Raw genomic sequence first — 21,020 nt, 5'->3', positions numbered from 1 at the left:
TAAATAATATAATTCTTTAAAATCTTCTTTTGAATCTTTTAAATATATAAAAATGGCTTGAGAGTGCTTTTTAAAGCAATTAACTGAAATTAATATCACATTGATTATAGTATCTCAGTTTTCTGAGTATTGGTGGTGTGGCAAACTTGACGGCAACCACACCTGTCAACTGCCTCCCAAAAAAACCACACAGTGGGGAAGTGTTATATGGTACTGGTTCATACTACCCCGGCCTCTTAATTACCCCATGCTCACCAGCAGATCATCAAACTTTAAAATTGTTGCCTATATGGTAGATGAAAAATTGGTATTTCATTCTGGTTCTTTGGTCAATACCCTACCCTTTTTAAACAACACCATAAATATTTCTTTACATGAAAATAAAATAATCTGTTTTTATTTAAATTACTTTTCTATTGACAGTGTTTTAGTTTGTTTCTATTTTTTATTATGAACAATGCTTCAGTGAACTTTTGGATACATAAATCTTTTCACAATTTGTTCTATAATATCCATGGGATAAATTCAAAATTTTTGCTACATATTACCAGGCTGTCCTAAGAAAAAGACTACCACCATACACTTCATTTATAGTGCTAAGTACAGTCTGACTTTGGAATAAGCACAAGTTCTATTTTCGATTAAAACACAAGTAAATTTCTAGATTAACTTCCTAAAATTAAAAAATATTTTCATTTGTTTTAAAATTTTACCTTTTATTACTTAAAAATTAGAGTCTTACTGCCTGCTATTTTCTATAGACGTTCCTTGCTTTGAGAAAAAAAAAATGTAAATACAAACTTACAAAACAAATAAGTTAGGGAGTGACTATTTGCATTACAAAATTACTGTTTGCTTTTCAAAATGGTACCAATTTAAATTGAAAGTACCTTGAGAATATTTGAAATATGTCCAATTTTACAAAAATTAAATTTACAGACTAGATCAAGTGCACCAAGTGAGGTATATTTATTTGGATGTGACTTTATGAATCTGAGGAGATTGATTTAATCTGCTGCTGCTTTTTCGAGAGGCAAATTGTGCATAGTGTAAGGAATCCATGAAGGATTAACAAACTGTAATTATGTGATTTTTTCCCCATCTAAAACTCTTGGTATTATTATTATTATTATTATTAAAGGCTGTGCATCAAAAGCATAAAGTGTATCTATTTCCCTCCCTTGTTTTCAGGCTTCCCACTGCCTGCCAGCCAGCAGAGTGGCATATGGCACATTACATGCTTAGTCAACCTCCCACCAGCATATTTGCAGAACCAACAGTACATATTGAACTAAACCACACCTCATGTAAAAGACTTTTAATCATCCTTTACTCTTTGGTGTAGGAGAATGGCAGTGGTGGTGGGGTGGCATTTAAGAGGGAGGGGTGGAGAAGGGAGAGCTGCTTGTTGGCGAGATAACTGAGGGAATGAAAATGTATCATTACCCAGGCGGGTGGCAGCCTCCTGATTCATTGGCTCTAATTCCCTCGACAGACACATGAAATGACAACGCTGTAGGGCTTAGAAAAATTGGGGCAACTCTGGGCAGTGGGCGGCAGAGAATGTATTAATGACAACCTGCCTGAGCCTTTGAGTGGCAGAGAGAACACACAGACACGCAGGCCCCACACCTAACCAACCCCAGTTCTGTCTACAAGAGAGTTCCCAGTCTTTTGTCCCAATCGCTTCTCCTTTTTGAAGCCTGATTCAGAAATATGCAATATACCATTTTAAAACACTTCTGTTTCGGTAACAATTGCCTAACATAGGAGCTTGAGGGAGGAGTTTGGCCTTTCGCCAGCACCTTCGGGAATCCCCGCCTGTGCTCTGACCATAATTAGTTTGTGGCCTTCAGAATGTGGGCCTGTGAGGAAGAAGGAGGGGCCGCAGGCGGGGCTGTCTCAGCACTTCCCTTTTTCCTTTCCTCACAGCCCCTGGTCTCCCCCTTCAGGCAGTCTGTCCATCTGCCAGCTGTGCTCACCAGGTGGCTCCTGGAGGCCTGGAGTGGCCTGCGTGGGGTGCCGTGTCCTGGGGCCTGTTTGGGGCTTTCAGACTGGAGAAGGATTGACCCAGACTGGAGAAGGATTGACCCATTTTATTTTATGAGGTCAGTGGGAAATTAAAGTTATTATTGGGAAAGGGACTGCACCAAGCGTCAGGAGACCTGGGTTTCCTTCCAGCTGGGACACTACTTGGCCAGGTGACCTTGGGCAAGATGCTTAATCCCACCAGACCCAAGTTTTCTCAGCTGAGGGTTGAACAGAGTGAAGTAGGGAGTAAAACTGAGCCAACAGATTGATTTTAGTGTATGTGGGTGGCTGTGCATGTGTGTGTGCGTGTGCGTGTGTGTGTGTGTGTGTGTGTGTGTGTGTGTGGAGTATAACCTGAGGTAAACTGGATGACATCAGCCACAGTGTAAAGGCTCAGAAGTTAACGTAAGCAGCTGGAATGATCAGGAGGTGGGTTAAAGGAGAGAAATGCATTCCCCATTGCAATCTATAACAAATTCCCCCAAAACGGAGTGATATAAGCCAACAACCAATGTGGTGTTCTATTTTATGATTTTGTGGGTCATGAGTTCAGGAGGGGCTTGGCTGCTCCATTTGTCTCTTGGAGTCTCTTGCAAGAGCGTCACCTATCGGTGGAGACTGCAATGCTCCGAAGTCTCAATCATCCAAGGTGGCCCATCCACATGGCTGTCAGTGGACACTGCCTATTGCTGGAAGTTCATCTGGGTTGCGACCAGGAGACCTTTCCAATCTGATATTCTCAGGTTAATCAGCCGTTTTAGCTGGCGGCTGGCTTCCCCTTTGAGAACAAAGCAGAAACTGTGTGGCCTTTTCTGACCCTGCCTTGAAAGTCACACTTCCACCATCCTTAACTGGTCAAAGAAGTCACAGAACCATCCAGAGTCAAGGGAGGGGACACAGACCCCTCTCTCAATGGGAGGAGTGCCAAAGAATATATTTTAAAAGTGCCACAGGCACATTACAAACACACTTTGATTTTTTCAGTATCTTTGAAATAAATGTCCTGATACGATTTATATAATTCAATCAGCCCTTTGAGACAAGAGTCTTCCTGAATCATCTGGTTTGCCGAGTGCTTACAAAGTAAGGGTACTTAAAGAATCACTGCACTTTTTAAGTAAATTACATGGCTTCAAATTTGAGATAACTTTAACCTCCACAGCTGTTTGATGTGAATAAAGTTAGCTACATAAAATCCTCCATGCAGGGAAAAGTAAAGAGCTTTGAAAAGTCAACTTAACCTGACGATTATTTCTAGGCTGATTCAGATGCTTCAGAAATAGGCTTCTGCTGCTGGGATTCTGATACCCACTGTAAACATGGGATAATAACACCACACAGCATGCATGAAAGAGACACCAACCAAGGAGTTCCTTGGAGCAAGCTATCAGAGGGAAAATAATCTAGGATCCAACTCAGACAAAATATGTGCTATGGTAGTTTGAATCTGTTATGTACACCAGAAAAGGCCATGTTCTTTTAATCCACTCTTGTGGGGCAGACCTATTGTAGGTGGGACCTTTTGATTAAGTTGTTTCAGTTGAGATGTGAACTACCTCATTCAAGTGGGTCTTAATCCTCTTATTGGAGTCCTTTATAAGAGGATAAAAGATACACAGAAAAAGCCCAGAGAGCTCAGAGAAGCCCCAGAGAAGCTAAGAGATGAAATTAAGAGAAGCTCACAGGAGAAGCCCCAGAGAAGTTGAGAGACAAGGACACACCCACAGAAGCCAAGGGAGGAAGCCACCGAAGTCAGAAGTGGAAGCAACAAAACCCAGGAGAGAAGGACCAGCAGACATTGCCATGTGCCTTCCCATGTGACAGAGGTGTCCCAGATGCCAGCAGCGTTTCTTCAGAGAGGGTATACTCTAGTTGATGCCTTAATTTGGACATTTTCACAGCCCTGTTGTTAAAAGCCAACTCATTTCTGCTATATTGCATTTTGGCAGCTTTAGCAAACAGAAACACATGCTATCAGGCCTGAATTGTTCTGATGCTGGTGGCTGATAGCAGACCCATGGTGCCTACTTCCTGTGCTCTTCCTTGAACAGCTTGAGAGAGAGGAGGGGTCTCCTTGGGTCTAATTTCAATGATTATTTCTATTCATCTAGTGCAGCCACCATCAGGATGATTTTTGTTCCCAGGGATTAAACAGTTTCTGAAGGTTGTTATCCCCATCAGTGGAGTATATCTTCAAACACCTTCCTGGATAATTATCATGGCCCAGGGATTGGGCCACGTGGAGCTGAGGCTAGCACCAGACACACACACACACACACACACACACACACACACACACACACACACATTTTGAATGTGTTTCTTTGTGCTTGTTTTGTTTTGTTTTGATTTTGCATTTTCAAAGCCCAGCGGTTCATGAGACACAGTAGAAGATGAAATAAGAAGACATATGGTAGTGCTTAAGTTATCCCCCAAAAGAGAAAGTGTCCAATATGAAATTATTCAGTCTTTCTACCATTCTGGAGTGGGAAGGGAGGCATTTCAACCAAGAAAATCATAGTATACCCACAATGCCCAGAGGAGAACTGAATTATATTATCAACTTCCAAATACAGTCAGTAATATTTCACCAGAAAAGCTGCTTTGCAAAAATTAAACCTCAAATGTTTACACTGGGAAATACGTCCAGTCCTTCTCTGCTGTTTCCCAAGGCCTCCTACGTACGTACATACATGCATACACAAACATACACATCTCTCATTCTTCCCACTATCCTCTTTGTTTTGTCCACCAGTGCTATCATAACACATACACAGGTGGTTCTGCAGTGAGGTGCTCAAATGTCTCCAAAAGGAAGAATTACACAAAGTAGAATTTTGGTTTTAATTTTTTCAAAGTGTCCTAAGAACCTACAGACTAATCTGACATAAGCCGTGGAAAATGGCAGCAGAAGGAAATCAGACAATTTACTAGATCCATTTTCATCCAAATAACTAGAGGAAGGAGGTGGAGGCTAGGTTTGAGCATCTCATTTTTTTTACTCAGTTTACTCAATTCTGCTTCAATCCACCCAACCCAGCCTTAGGCATGTTATATAAAGGTTTTGTGAAAAGAAACAAACTTTGATAAATATTTTTAAATTTTGATTTTTAAAATAAGTGATGCATTTACGGTGTCCAAAATCAAAACAATATAAAAATATATATGTTGAGAAATCTGTCCCATCTACCCCATCCCCTCCCATACCTCCCCTCTTCCGCAGTTAATTACAGTGTTAGATTCTTGTGTGTCGTTCCAGTACTCATGCCAAATCAAGCAAACATGAACATACATCCTTATTTTCTTTTGTTTCTTATGCAGAAGGTAACAGATGATTCCCACTATTTTTGAGAAAGAATTTAAGAGAGAAGGAACTGGCTTTGTCCAAATGGTGGGAATAAATGAGTAGAGAAAACATAATGGACTATCAGAAACTTGTAAAGAGGGAAATAACTTCTGAGTTATTTAGATTCCCAGAATCATTTTCTTTGACTTTGTTTCCTCGGTTAAATCTGTTCTTTGGGCCTCAGTTCTTTAAATGTCCAAAATTTTTGTTGTCTGCACAGGCAAAATTTCAGATAATTCATAGAGCTCATATTTTTTGCCTAACAACAAAAACATGTGTGTATCATCCTTACAAAAAGAAAAGAGAAAAAAAGCACAATATCAAGTGCAGTGCAGGGTCCCTGAAGCAGAACTCAGCCCACTCACAGGTCTGAGCACAGACCTGAGGGTTCTTCCAATAGTGATGCCAGCCATGGCTCAAGGAGGTTTATCCTGACCAGGAAGGTTTTCTTATCTTACATCCAGCAATGCACGGGGAAAAAAAAGACCTTAGAAAGAGCTTACTCTTCCGACACCCAGGATACTAAAATAGAATAAATTTGTAGATTTCAGAAACAATTGCAGGCATGTGTATGTAATCGGATAATTGATGCTGGGCATTGTGTGGGACTACGCCAGACCCCAGAAACAATTAAAATAATTTTAAACTAATATTTTGGAAATGAACAGACAGCAAAGACAACAATCTGTCTTTCAAACAAGTTGAAACACAACCATGATGTAATTTGTTGTGGGGTTTTTTTGTGTGTAATATTATATTAGGCCAGATGACTAAAAGATAAACTAAATTGCATATGACATATAGAATAAATTAATGCTTAGTATAACCATGGTTTTCCATTGTAGATGTATTCCTGAAGAGTTGAAGGATTGGTGAGTTTGCGAAACTCAAAATTTGATGAAATATTTAAAGAAACATTTAAGAGGAATCATATATTTTTATTTCTCATTTTGTTAACTAGCTTTTTTTTGTTGAAAAAGAAATACGTGAACATTGTAAGATATTTTAAGAGCACAAAAAGCAGACAACAAAAGCAATCACCTCTACCTCATCCCAGTTCCCCAGGCCTGTTCTTAGAAGCAAACAACATACCACTTCCTTAGGTTTCCTACAGAAATATTCTGAATATTTACAATATGTAACTATGTCTATTTTTAAAACACAAAAGAGATAACACACGAAACCGAATCTTTCTTTGGCATTAGTCTATAGCGGCACATGTACATCTCTCTCACCCGTTCCCAAAACCACAGGGTACCCCAATGGAAGGATGGGCCTCTATTTATTCAGTCAGGCCCCGTTACATGAGGTCGATTTTATATAATTTACTCTTTGTAGAGTAAAATAAAATCACCTTCAAATCAATCTCTTTTTATCAGGGTATTTTCTCATCCACCGCGGGTTGTGCAGCCCTCTCCTCTCAGACCCTGCCCGTTGAACTGCAGCCACCTTGGCCTCCTCAGACACTCAGCAACGTGTCCTGAACTCAGGGAGGGCTCTGGGCTCACCCCAGTTCCCCTGCCCGGGGCCAAGGCCCGGAAGCTCTCTCCAGGAAGTCAGCTGGGGCCATCGTGGGACTCACCTTTTTCCCTTTTCAGATAACACTGTCCTGTGCTGCCTAGTGTCCAATATCTGAAAACCGTTATTTCATATATTTTGCTTAGTTTTTTAGTTGCTTGAGGCGGGAGGATAAACCCAGTCACTGTTACTCCATCTTGGCCAGAAGCAGAAGCTTCAAATTTTTTAAACACCAAAGTGTTTCCCAAGCGTGAATGTGTACAATCATCTGAGGAATGCATTAAAAATAAAGATTCCTGGGCTCCCACCAAGAAATTCTGATCTGGCAGGGCTGCAGGTGGCCTGGGAATCTATATTTTCATTAGAGCCTCAAGCCAGGTTGATGCAGCCCTGCCCTGGACCAGACCTGCGTCTGGGAGCCACTGATATGCAGGATGATTCTGCTCATTTGTCAGCTATCCTCAAGTGGTATCACCACATAGACACTTTGTTTTTCAGATGAACAGAATAAAAATAAATAATGATATTAATTTCTTGCCAGACTTTGAATTATTGAATTTTAAAAAAACATTGCTACCTCTGATGAGTACCTAAAGAGGGCAGAGCTCTGTTTAAAGGACAAGGCTATTTGGCCTGTGGCATGGCAGATCCAAAGATCTTGAAGACAGGCTGGGAATCAAGTTGGAAGGGGCACATTTACTTGTCTGCACAGAGAAGGCACACATCCCAGCAGCTTTAGCTTACTTGAACTCATTTTGGAAAATATTTTTGGCTCATGTGGTTTTTCGCTTTTAGAGTTCCATTTTTAAGCACTGGTTCCATCCAAACCCACTGAAGCTGAGCTGAAGCATCCCAGGAAGATGCTGAGTTTCACACAGACCTCTGCTGAATCAGTAAAAATTTCTCAGATTTATCCAATCTGCCTTGTTGAGAAACCAAAACAAAAATCACTAATCCCAGGGGGGGTTTGTAGGGTTCTGTGGGTTTCGTCCAAAACTACAGCAAAAGCAGCGGTTGGTCATGTGACTAACAAGCCTAAAGGTTTCATTATGAAATCTAAAAGAAACCCACAGTCTTCAGTCTTAAAATATACTCCCAAGAGACAAACCAAAAAAAAAAAAAAATCTCAATTTTGGCCTGGAAGCATAGACTAAAGAATGGGAAACATGTCCAAACCAAATGTTGTCAGGGCTCACTACATTTTAAATCTGAAGCTGAATTTTATTCCATTGGGGTGACACTGTTTATTAACACTGTCTGTGGCAATTGGATTGAATTGGATTGTCTAGAAAAGTTCAGAAGAGTGGGAGGCCTTCTCTTGTTTGCACTGTGAACAGAACCAGCCTACTGTACAATAAACAAAATGAGTACCAGCAACATAAATTGTGAGATTTGGTTTTAGCATATTTTCCTTCCCCTAGGATATGTAGACAACAAATTCTGAAATGAATTATATTTTCTATTCTCTAATATAAAATTTTACTCATTAAATGTCAGATCCCTTTATGACATTGACTCTCAAACTCTAGGATATACAAGTGCCACCTGGAGGATGTGTAAAATCTGCATATTCTTGTATCTGTTGCCAAAAAAACTACCCCCAATCTTTGTGGCTTAGAACAACAACCTCTTTATTATATCTCATGGATCCGTGGTTCAGGTATTCTGGCAGGGCTCGGCTGGGTGGTTCTTCTGCTCCACGTAATTGTCTGGGGCCTCCCTTCAGTATTCAGCTGGTGGCTCATCTGGTCAGGCAGGTCCAAGATAGCATCACCCACACACCTGGCAACTTGGAGGGAATGACTGGAAAGCTGGCTCAGCTGGCCTCTTCTTCTAAATGTAGTGTGAGGGTCTCTCCACATGGTCTCTGGTGGCTCAGGGCTCCCAGAGACCAAGACCAGGCCTGGAACTGGCAAAGCATCCCTGCATGGGACAGAGCAGACACAGGCCAGTTTGAAGGGGAGGAGAAACAGACCTCACCTCTCAGTGGGAGAAATGGCAAAGAATTCACAGCCATCTTTAATCCACCACAACATAAATGCCAGAGTTCAACTCCCAGAAATGCTGATTTAGTAGGTGTCCTGGTTTGCTAATGCTGCCATTATGCAAAATACCAGAAATGGATTGGTTTTTATAAAGGAAGTTTATTTGGTTACACAGTTACAGTCTGAAGGCCATGAAAATGTACAAATTCAGACATCAACATGAGTATAACTTCTTTAAAGGAAGGCCAATGGCATCTGGGAAACCTCTGTTAGCTGGGAAGGCACAGGGCTGGCATCTGCTGATCCTGGGTTGTGTTCCTGCTCCTCTCTCAGCTCCTGTGCTTTTTTCAAAATGTTGCTCTTGGGGTGTTTTGTCATCTCTTAGCTTCTCTGGAGCAAACACTGGGCTTGCATCTCCAAAATGTCAGCAAATGTCTGCTTTCAGCGGCCATCTCCAAAATATCTCTCTCAGTTGCTCTAAGGTCATTCAGTTTGTGAGCTCTTTTATAGGACTCCAGGGATTAAATCAAGACCCACCCTGAATGGGTGGGGTCCATATCTCCATGGAAAAATTCAATCAGACATTTCACCCACAGTTGATTGAGTCACATCTCCAAGGAAACACTCAAAGGATTCCAACCCAATCAACATTAATGCATCTGCCATCACAAGATTGCATTAAAGAATATGGCATTTTGGGGGACATAATACATCCAAACTGGCACAGTAGGTGTGGTTTCATAGGGGTCTAAGAATTCGCATTACTGAAAACACCCATTGAGGTTCTGGTGCAAGAAGTCCTCACAGCCAACTTGGAAAAACACCACTTCATAAGATGTGAAGGAAAGCATGCTTCTAATTAATGTAGCCAACAATCAATTAATAAATATTTGCTGATCATTTGATATGTGCCCAGAATCATGTTAGATGTTGTAGAGAAAAGAAAGGGAATGTAAAGGAAAGCTCTCTGCTCTGAAGGACCTCTTGCGCATCTCTGAGCCAGGGCACCAGGAAGCAGAGTTATTCTCCCAGAATAACTCTGTGGGAGAGGGTCAGGTTGTGGGGGAAGGGCCCTACAGAGCAGGCTCACAAAGCCCACTGAGGCACACACCTGGAGCTGAGCTATGGAAATCAGATCAGAAAGTAGTGTGCTACCATCAGTAGGTGCCAGAATCAATTATGGGGAAAGGGGAGGTGGACTCTTTAAGGTCCCACCCAAAGTGGGGCTGGGGCCAGAGGAAGGGAGCAGCAGGCATGATGGCTCCCGAGTACATTTTCTAAGGTGTAATTTTTCTCCCCAAATGTTGGCAATGTGATTTCCCTTGGTCTTGTATTCCTCCCAGTCCTGGCTTTCTGTCCAGTCCTACTGGCCTGCATTGCTCATATCCCAGCAAGCCACGTAGCTCGGCTCCCAGGATGGGACAGCCAGTCCTTCCAATAACAATGTGGGCTTCCAGTGCAGACCCACTGCCCTTCCTTTTAAACTTTGCTTCTGATTCAGCTTGCATCTGTCTTCATCAACCAAGTACTCTTGAGGATCTACCTTCAAAGCAGGCTCTGCATGTGTGTGTGTGCGAGGGGAGTGACCCTGGAGGAGGTAAAAGTTTGGGAGGGTCTTGGGAGCTGTGAAGGATTTATGAAGAAACTGTGAGCACATTGCTGGAAACAATACTAAGAAATAGCATCCATAACCTAGAGAGATACATGAGGTGAGAGGTAATAGTGGAATGAACTCTTGTGGTCATTGAGCAGACAACAGGGTAGGGAGTGAGGGCTCAAACAGAAGGAAGGTCCAAAAGGCTGTCTGTAAATAGGGGTGTGTGTCAGCACATCTCTCTTACAGGACACCCAAGTGGGGCAAGTCTGGCTGCTCAAAGATGTCTTGGGCTGGACACACACATTTTACCCTTTGGAAAACAATCCCTTATTGTCCAGATGGGACAATAGCTGTCAGCGCCAAGCCTTCAAGTGTTGAAGGTCAAAGTCAGCCCAAGGCTGTGACCAGAAGCATTCAGGGATGGCGTCAGCCCGGGCACAGACAAATGGAAGTTCAGGGCCAAGCTGTGAGCCAGGAGTCAGCTAGGCAAGGAACTGGAGGTCAGTGGGTCAGAGGACACCCTGCAGACAGACGACAACCAGGAAGAGACAGCTTTCCATGAGCAAGGCTGGGATGATAGGCCGGGATCACGGCCCTTCTGCAGGAAGGGGAGTGCAAAGTTGGCAGAGTACAGGATCAAGGAGGAAGGAATCTTGGATGGTCTCATTCCCAGCAAGAAAGTCTCCTGCGTACTTCCTGCTGGGGCAGGAAACCATCTCAGATCAGCCCAAGGCTTCTGTGTCCTTCCTACAAACAGGATGGGAAGGGACTATTGTGCCTTTGTGCCAATTAGAAGATGGTGTCCTTCGGGGAAGATGCAACCCTAGCTTGACAAGCAGTAGAGGGTTCTATGAGAAGGAAAGGGGCCCTCGTCCAGGCATGTGCAGCCCTTCCCCCACCAGGCTTGGCAAGCCGGGTGCTGTTTGGGTTCAGCCTCCCTTGCTCCTTGACCACAGCCTTTACACCATGGACAAAGTGCACAAAATATATGTGGTGACCCAGGGTGAAGCCAGGATGACTTTTTTTGTCTTGAAATGCCTGAATACACTGGTTAGGACTTAGCACTTTGACCACAAGTCAGGAAATCTTTGGGTTTCTCTGAGTTTTCTACACCTCCTCAGACACAGGGCTCATAAATTAGTCATCACTGGAGGATTAGGAAACATTAACCCTGGGCTAATTTGGAAAACCGAGGGCAAGTGGCTGAGCCCAGTTGTCCTTGGGCAATGAGCAGTGTTGAGCCCCGCAGCTTGTCCTGTCAGCGTCAGGCCTGCACAAGGGGTGAGCCAAGAAAAGCTATTGAAAGGCACTGCTGCCAAATATTGTTCCAGTCAGATTGTGAGCTGTGCTCCATCCCTGAAACTGGAGGACGAGTGGTTCCACTGTGGTCCCCTAAGACCAGGAAGACACCACCCTATAACAGAGTTCCTGCCGAAGATTTCAGGACACTTTCATTAAAAGGCACCATGTTCTATCACTGCCCTCCCCCTACATGGGAACTGACTCCCAGGGTGTAACTCTCCCTGGCAACATGGGATATGACTCCCAGGGATGAATCTGGACCCAGCATCGTGGGATTGAGAACATCTTCTTGACCAAAAAGGGGATGCAAAATGAAATGAAATAAAGCTTCAGTGGCTGAGAGATTTCAAATGAAGTCAAGAGGTCACTCCGGTGGACATTCTTATGCACTATATAGATAACTCTTTTTAGGTTTTAATGCATTGGAATAGCTAGAAGTAAATACCTGAAACTATCAATCTACAATCCAGTAGCCTGGACTCTTGAAGGCAATTGTATAACAATGCATGTTACAAGGGGTGACAATGTGATTGTGAAAACCTTGTGGCTCACACTCCCTTTATCCAGTGTATGGATGGATGAGTAGAAAAATGGGGACAAAAACTAAATGAAAATAGAGTAGGATAGGGGGATGATTTCAGTGTTCTTTTTTACTTTATTTTTTATTCTTATTCTTTCTGGTGTAAGGAAAATGTTCAAAAATAGATTGGGGTGATGAATGCACAACTATATGATGGTACTGTGAACAGTTGAGTGTACACCATGGATGACCATATGGTATGTGAATATATCTCAATAAAACTGAATTTAATTTTTAAAAAAAGACACCATGTTCTAGAAGCCTTGCAACCTCCACTCCCTTCCCCACTGGTAAGCTTTATCTGCCTCTACTTCCTAATTTCCATCCACCCATTTCATTATCTGTCAATAGAAGCTTTTCCAGTGAGCATGTTGGTTCTGACAAGAGGTTCTTGACCTCATTTCTGTTTTAGGTAGGCCGGCTTCAGATAGGTCTGACCAGTTAGTTCTTTCTTATGCTCATCTTTTAGTCAGCCTTTCTTGAATTCCTGAGATGCACAGGCACTGTGCTAGGGAATGCAGAGAGGATTACGACTTGGTCCCTCCCTGAAGGAATCTGTGGTATGGCAGGAGTAGTGGTCAGTGGTTGCCTATGCAGCACCCATTCCCGCCTTCTTCTTCCTCGCAGAATCCTAACACTGATCACGCACGTACAGTTAGATACATCTGAGTCAGAAGCTGAGTTCAGAAGGGAGTTGGGCCTGCACTGAAAATCCACACTGTCATTGGAAGGACTTTTTGGGAGCTGAGCTGCATGGCGTGTTAGGATATGAGCAACACAGGCTGGCAGGACTGGACAGAGAGCCAGCATGTAGTTATGGTCCATTCATTTTCACTGTTTTAAAAATATGATATTGTTATGGATACACTACAATTTTTTTTTTACCCATACTTTTGTCAATGGACATCTGGGTTGTTTCTAGCTTTTAAAAACGTGTTTCTTTGAGGGGGGTTATTTGATTTTTGTGTTACAAACAACACCGCTACAAACATTCTTATACAGGTCTTTTGGTACACATGGGAATGTTCACATTTGGAGGATAATACCAAATTGTTTTCCAGAATGATGGTACCAAGTGACATTTCCATCACCAGGGTATGTATTCTGTTTGCACCATATCCTTACTCACACTTGTCTTTATGACACTTGTTAATTTTTAAAAACACATTTGCATTTCCAATGCTGTCCCGGCCCACGGGACGTTCAACGGAGGCTCCAAATCCTGTGAGGGAGGAATGGTATGGGACAAGAGACGCGAAGAACAACAGCAAGACAGGTTTCTGATCAAGCTGCAAATCTTTATGGAAGGGGCAGAGCATATATACTCTAGGAGAGAGGGGGAGTGGCTAGCAAGGGCGGGTGGCGGTCTAGGATTGGTGGCTGCTGTTGCTAGGGCGGATGGCAGATGTAAGGCTAGCACAGGATTGGTAGCTACTGTTGCTGACGTAGAAGGCAGATTGTAAAGCTAGCACTCTAGGCGCGAATCTTAGGCAAGAACGGCTATCACTTCCGTAAAGAAGGCTGAGGGCAACTTAAGCCGTTATTGCATCAGCCCTAGCGGCCATGTTGCATATCTCCGGCATCGCTGAGGGTGGATTTTATACATGCTACCTTAATCGTCCCCAACACAATGCAAATTTGAATTTGAATTTTTTTATTACTAATGAGATTAAGCATCTCATGAACTTTGGTCATTTGTGTTTCTGCTTCTGTATAAGCTTGTTCTAGTCTTTTACCTGTTTTCATTTTGGGATAGTGGTCTTTTTCTTACTGATTTTTAGGAATTCTTTGTATATTCAGTATAATAATCATTTTTCAGTTGTGTTTGTTTCAAATATCTTTCATTTTGTGATGTGTATTTCCACTTTCTTTATAGTGTCTTGCAATGAACAAATGTTCCTCATTTAAATATAGACATATCAATATTTTCTTTATGGTTGGCACTTTTTATGTCTTATTAAAGAGGTTTTTCTCCACCCCAAAGTCATAAAAATATGATCAATTTTCTGCTAAAAATGAAGTCTTATACATTTAAGGTAATAATTCACCTTGAATTAATTACATGCATTGTGTGAGGTAGGGATCTGATTTTACTTGTTCAATATGGATAACCAGTTGTTGCATTACCATTATTGGATATCTTTCCTTTTCCAGTGATCACAGTGCTACCTTTATTGTAGAATAAGCTTCCATATGTAGAGGTCTTTTTCTGGGTTTTCTATTTTGGTCCGTTGTTGATTTATTTAGTCATGAATTAATACCACATTGTTTTAATTACCATAGCTTTAGGAACAAGTGTTGCCCTCTAGAAGGGTAAATACCCCCACCTTATTCTTCTTCAAGAGTGCTTAGCTATTTATTCTAGGGTTGTGTTCACCAATATAAGTTTAGAATCAATTGGTCAAGTTCTTTGCAAAACGCTGTTAGGAGTTTTATTGGAATTTCACTGACTCTATAGATCAGTTTGAGGAGAGTTGACATCTTTATAATAATGAATTTTCCTAGCCATTAAAACAATGTATCTCTGTTTAGGCCTTTTTAATGTTTTCCTTTATTCAAAAATCTATTGCTTTGTGCCAGACACCATTCCAAAGGACAAAAATCCCTGCCCTCATGGAGCATACATTCTGGTGAGGAGAAGACAATAGCCTCTCTGGGGGAAGAACATTTCAGTTAGAGGGACAGCACGTTTAGGCAGGTTCATCCTGGACCTGTTCAAAGAACTGTGAGGAGTCTGTGATGGCTGGAATGGAAACAAAACAGGCAGGAGTTGCAGGAGATGAGGGCAGAGAGGAGACAGGACCCATTCACGGAGGTCAGAGTAACTAGGCCTCTGGCTGATGAGCAGAGGATTGACACAATCCAACTGTGTGTTAACAGGGCTGCACTGGCTGCTGTGTTGCAAACCAGAAGGGGAGCGTGGGAGAAAGCAAGGAGACCATAGATGAGGCTCTCACAATAACCCAGATGAGTGCTGATGGTGGTTTGGACCAGGTTAGTGGCAATCAGGTGGTGAGAAGTGGTCAGTGAAAAGTACTGCCAACAGGATTTGCTGCCGGATCAGATGTGAGATATGAGAGAAGGCAAGGCGACATGGCCAAGCAACAGGAAGGATGGTGTTGCTGTTTACTGAGGTGGAGAAGAATGTAGGATGAGCAGATTGAAGGGAGAATGTGAGGAACTCAGTACTGGACATGATAAGCTTGAGATTTCTAATAGATAAGGTGATGTTCAGGAGCCTGTTGGATATAGGAGACTGAAGTTCAGAAGGGAAACTCCAAATGAAGCTATAAATTTGGAAATCATCTGCTATGTATCTGGCAGGGTCTCAACAGAAACACATTGGCATACTTAAATTAGGAAAATTTAAGGAGGGTTTATTTACAAAGGGACTATTTAAAGAGGTGGAGTTCGGGGGGGAGTATAAGAGATAGTGGAGCATCCTGGGGCTAGTAGCAGTAGCCCCCAGACCAAAAGGATAAGGAAAATAGGGACCCCAGGGATTTGAAGCAGAGAGTTGGGTTGAGAAGGAGCCCTTGAAAGGAGCAGCAATCTTTGGTTAAAGGTCCAAGGAACCAAGGGAATAAATCACTCTTCTCTCTCCTCTCAGTATCCTGCTGGTGCTTTCCATTGGTCATAACCAACCAGAAGTCAGAAGACACAGAGGCCTGGTGATAAAGCACATATAAGCCAACCCCCTGGGGAAGAGACCAAGGTGAAGAAAGGAGAATAGATCTGGAGGAAAATTGAAGACATCTGGGGCAAAGGATAAGATGCTATTTACAGCCACAGAATGAGACGACCTAGGAGTAAGTGTAACAGAAAAGAGAAGTCCGAGGACTGAATTCTGGAACACTCTAACACCTAGAGGCAAAGGAGAGTAGGAGCAATCAGAAAAGAACTCCAGGAGAGTGTGGTGTCTGAGACGTCAAGTAAAGAAACTGCTTCAAGGAGAGAGTGTTAAATGTGTCACATGCTAAAGCTAGGAAGTGACCATCTGATATAGCAATGCGGAGGTCACTGGCGATGATAACAGAAACTGTAGTGGAGGGAGGTAGGGCACCTCACTGAAGGGAGAATGGCAAGAGAGAAATTAAATAATTGAGAATAGACAACTCTTTTAAGGAATGTTGCCATAAAGAGATTGAGAGAATTGGGTGGTTGCTGCTGGGAAAGTTGACCAAGATAGGGTTTGTTGGTTTTATTCTTTTTTTTTTTTTTAAGATGACAGGAAACAGCATGTTTGTATACTAAAGGGAGTGATCCAGTATAAAGGGGAAAAATGGATGAGACATGAGAGAGGTGAATTGCTGGAGCAAAATCTTGGAATAGTCAAGAAGAGATGGCACCTGGTGCATCAACTGAAGGCTTGGGTTTAGTTGAAAGCTTGGGGAGTTCATGCATTGGAAGAGGAGGGAAGATGGAGCCTGTGGGTACAGCTGCTGGTGGGTGGTTTGTGGAGGTTTTCTTTTGACAGCTTCAATTTTCTCAGAGCAGTAGAAAGGAAGGCAATGCACTGAGAGAGAATCTGGGAGAAACTGCATTGTGAGAAGGGAGGGAAAAATATGAAGTAGTCAACTAGCCCCTAATCATCAGTGTTGATTTGGGTTTTCTCATAAACAATTATAGCCTCTGTAAATATTGTCAAACTTGTGTCTTGCTATCCAGTCCTTATGGTTTTCTTTCTTTTTCATGTCTTGCTGTGTTGGCTGGTAACTCCAGTATAATGTTTGAACAGAAGTGAGATAGATGACTACTATTATCTTGCAGCTGATTTGAAATGGAATGCTTTTACCATTTCATCAATAAGGTTTTTGGTAGTGTTCTGGTTTGCTAATGCTGCTGTTATGCAAAATACCAGAAATGGATTGGCTTTAAAAAGGGGGTTTATTTGGTTACAAAGTTACAGTCCTAAGGCCATAAAAGTGTCCAAACTAAGACATCAACAAGAGGATACCTTCATTGAAGAACATACGTGGCTGGTGTCTGCTGGTCCCGAGTCATGTTTCAGCTCCTCTCTCAGCTCCTGTGTGTCCTTAGCTTGGTATCTCCAAACATCCTTCTGTCCGCAACTCCAAGCATCTCTGAGCACCTCTGTCAGCTCCCAAGCATCTCTCCAAAAGTCTCTCTTAGCTGCTCTTGGGGCATTTCGTCCTCTCTTAGCTTCTCCAGAGCAAACTCCAGGCTAGAATCTCAAAGTGTCAGCAAGCATCTGGGCCTGGAGCTCCCTCAAATATTCCGTTGAACTAATCAAGCCCTACCTTGAATGGGTGGGGTCAAATCTCCATGGAAACATTCAATCAAGAGGTCACACTCTAATCAAAAAGATTAATAAGTCTGCCCCCACAAAATTGCATTAAAGAATATGGCTTTTGCAGGCTCATAATATATCCAAACTGGCACAGGTAGGTACACTTATCATTTAATGAAAGCTTTTAGTCATTCCTAAGTTGCTTAAGAGCTTTCATCATAATTAGGTATTGACATTTTTCAAATGCTTTTTCTGTATTAATTGAGATGATCACATGTTTTTTCTCTAATAATCAGTTATTAGGTAGATTAGATTTATGAATTTTTAAATATCAAACCACTCATCCATTCCTTGGATAATCCCAACTTGGTCATGGTATAATATATTTTTTAATGTGACTAGATTATTTTAATATTCACAATCTAAGGCAATAGGATATATTATACCTGTTATATAGATGGGAAACTGAGACTTAGAGAAATATGTTACATGCATAAGGATTACACCTAGCAAGTAGCAGAATAGGGATTCAAATCCAGATCTGTCTGATTCTAAACTTATGCTCCTGCCACCAGTTATTCTCCTTGAGGGCCAAGAGTAGGTCATTTAAATCTCTCAATTAGATGGATTAGATACAGCTATAGATCTCAAGTGCTGTGCTTATAGTAGCCACTCAAGAACTTGTGTTGAATGAATACCAAACGGATGCTTAGGACCCTTGGGATGCTTTAAAGTTTCTTTAACTGGAAAGAAAATAACACTTTTCCCATCAAACTAGTAAATTTTAGGTATTGGTCACAAATCATATTAAGCATAAAAAGAAAAAATGGCCTATAAAAGTAGACCTAACGGATAATACTGGTGATTCTTTATGATTAACATTCTTCTTGAAATTCTTCATCAAATTGGAATGAATAGAAAAGGCCAGCAAGAGACAGAAAATAATTAAGTGAAGAGAAATCTTAAAATGTACAGTCTCCCTTGGTCAATGTTTTTACTAGTGTGTTCATGCTCAGAACCAAAGAGAAGGCAAAGCCACTGGATGCTCAAAGCTTAGTCAGAGGTTCTTCATCTCTTCAGTGAAAAACAAAAAAAAAAAAAGAAAAAGAAAAAAATATATATATTATTTATTGAGCAGAAATGTTACAGAGATATTGAGAATAAGCCTCTCTAATAGAGAAAGAAGATATGTGCAAAGTCATATCAGCATGGCGACTGACAGAAAAAAACAGGTCACAAAGCTCTGGGGGAGACACCACCATCCATTCTATAAAACTCAGGGATGGGCCTCTGAGGCATAAACAAGTGCAGGAAGACTCTGCATAAAACCTTTTCCAGAATAGGTCAAAAGAGTCAACAGTTGTAGCCAAAATAATATTTCACTGCTAGAAGAAAAATGGGCAGGAAAAAACTACACTGTCACTTTTTCTGGGAAAAGCAAAAATAAAGTAGTATTTCATCCTTCATTTTTCACCTCAATGGGCAAAAATAAAGGGAAAATTACTTCTGGGCAATACTGCCCATATTATAGAATAATGAACCGTTTTAGGCAGTTCAACAAGAAGCAGAACAACCAATGTTCTTCTCTCTAGAAAAGAATGCAGTCGTTTCCAGAAGCAAACCTTGAGAAGAAATGCTGTATCAAAAGGGGAATACAGAGAGCTAGACCATCAGAGGCCATCTAAGAATACCACTCTCATGTGTACTGAAAAGATGCTATGATGCTTGGGAATAAAGTGGAAGTTCAGCACTTCGGAGGCTGGCCTGACTCACACATGGCTCCATCGCCGCCTTTGACCCTCTCCACTCACAGCTGCCAAATCAAGTCATTTCAGGTCAGCTTTCTTCTTTCTTTCCTTTCTTCTTTTCTGCACTCCTTCCTTCCTTCCTCCACTCCTTCCTTCCTTCTTTCTTTACTTTTTAATCTTTTGAAAGTTGATTCACAGAATAATTCAGCAAATTATTTTGTGACGCAAGCTATTAAGATGTCTGAAACATCATCAAATCAATCAGTTTTCAAGATTGGCTTCTGACTGCATGGATGTTGTTCCTCTATGTCTCTGTGGCAGGTAGAATTCTAAAATGGTCCCAAAATTCCTGCACTTTGGTGTGTAATCCCTATATAATCCCCTCCCTTTGAGCGAGAACAGGATTTTTGAATATGATGGGATATCGCTCCCATAATTATGTTACGTTATATGACAGAAAGGATTTTGCAGGTGTAAATAAGAGCCTTAATCAGCTGACTTTGAGTTAATCAAAGTAGAAATTACCCAGGGTGGGACTGACCTAATCAGGGGAGACCTGAGAAGAGGTCAGAGAGATTTCTTCTGTTGGCCTTGCAGAAACAAACAGCAATGTTGAGAACTGCTTATGGAAGTGGCCATGTGAAAGGACCTGAGGGTGTCATCTAAGATTTAAGAGCTGTCTCCAACCAACAGCCAGCAAGAAGCCATGGACTTCACCTCCACAATTGCAAGGAACTGAATTCTTCCAACAGCCAGTCAGATTGAAAGGGGACTCCAAGCCTCATATGTAATTTCAGCCCCAACTGACACTTTGATTTCAGCCTGATGAGACCAGAAGCAGAGGACTCGGCTTACCCAAACCAAAACTCCTGAGCCACAGAAACTGTCAGATAATAAATGTGTGCTGCTTTAAGCCACTAAATTTGTGATGATTTGTTATGCAGCAATAGAAAACTGATATAATCTATCCTTGAGCCTTAAAATTTGGCAATATCCCTAATCTGAGGTCTCAAGGTGTATTGAGGATTTACTAGGTAATGTGAGAAAAGAACTCAGTGAGCTTCTGTATAAGCTGTAAAGTGGTGACTCTACTGTTTTAGTTGGGGGCACATGGTAGATCACACAGCTCATCAAGTATTTCCAGCTCTCCCCTTCTCCAGGCACATGACAGGATTGTATTGTCTGTCCACTTAGAACAATGCTTGTTGGATGGGCCACGTGCCTTGTGTTGCTCAATGAGATGGGAGCAGAAGCAATGTGAATTCTTTCTGGCCAGGGCACTTGACCAATCCAAGGCAAGGTCTCTTTCCCTCTGCTCTGATGTGCAACAATGTTCCAGATAGTAGATGCTCTCATAGCCTGGGTCCTAGTGTGAGGATGTGTGGGCAGAGGCCATCCTGCTGACACATGATGGACCTGGTGTGAGTGAAAATAAATCTCTTCTATTTTAGACACAGCAATTTTAAGGTTGTTTGTTACTGCAGCATAATTTATCCCATGCTGACTTAAATAGGGAGTTACTGAAAAACACAACCAAAAGGAGTAGCCAGAGATACAGAAAGGAGATAAAAAGATAGAATACACATATTTCATGTTTTTAAACACCTAAGTTCTTTATACTCCTCACTGTAAAAACAAAACAAAAAGCACCTCAAGTAAGCA

At 41.8% G+C, this 21,020-nt stretch overlaps 1 long non-coding RNA gene across 1 annotated transcript; it reads left to right on the top strand.

Annotated features, from left to right (window-relative positions):
• The first annotated feature begins 1,939 nt into the window (after positions 1-1,939).
• On the top strand, positions 1,940-20,270 carry LOC119505935. The gene is made up of 3 exons (XR_005210908.1): positions 1,940-2,108; positions 15,970-16,168; positions 19,203-20,270. It is a non-coding gene; the product is annotated as an uncharacterized LOC119505935 (long non-coding RNA).
• The last annotated feature ends 750 nt before the right edge of the window (positions 20,271-21,020 follow it).

This window comes from Choloepus didactylus, chromosome 11, assembly GCF_015220235.1.
Source record: "Choloepus didactylus isolate mChoDid1 chromosome 11, mChoDid1.pri, whole genome shotgun sequence".
Classification (NCBI taxonomy): Eukaryota; Metazoa; Chordata; class Mammalia; order Pilosa; family Megalonychidae; genus Choloepus; species Choloepus didactylus.
The sequence above is the reverse complement of the archived record's forward strand: the minus strand, read 5'-3'. Positions and strand labels throughout refer to the sequence as shown.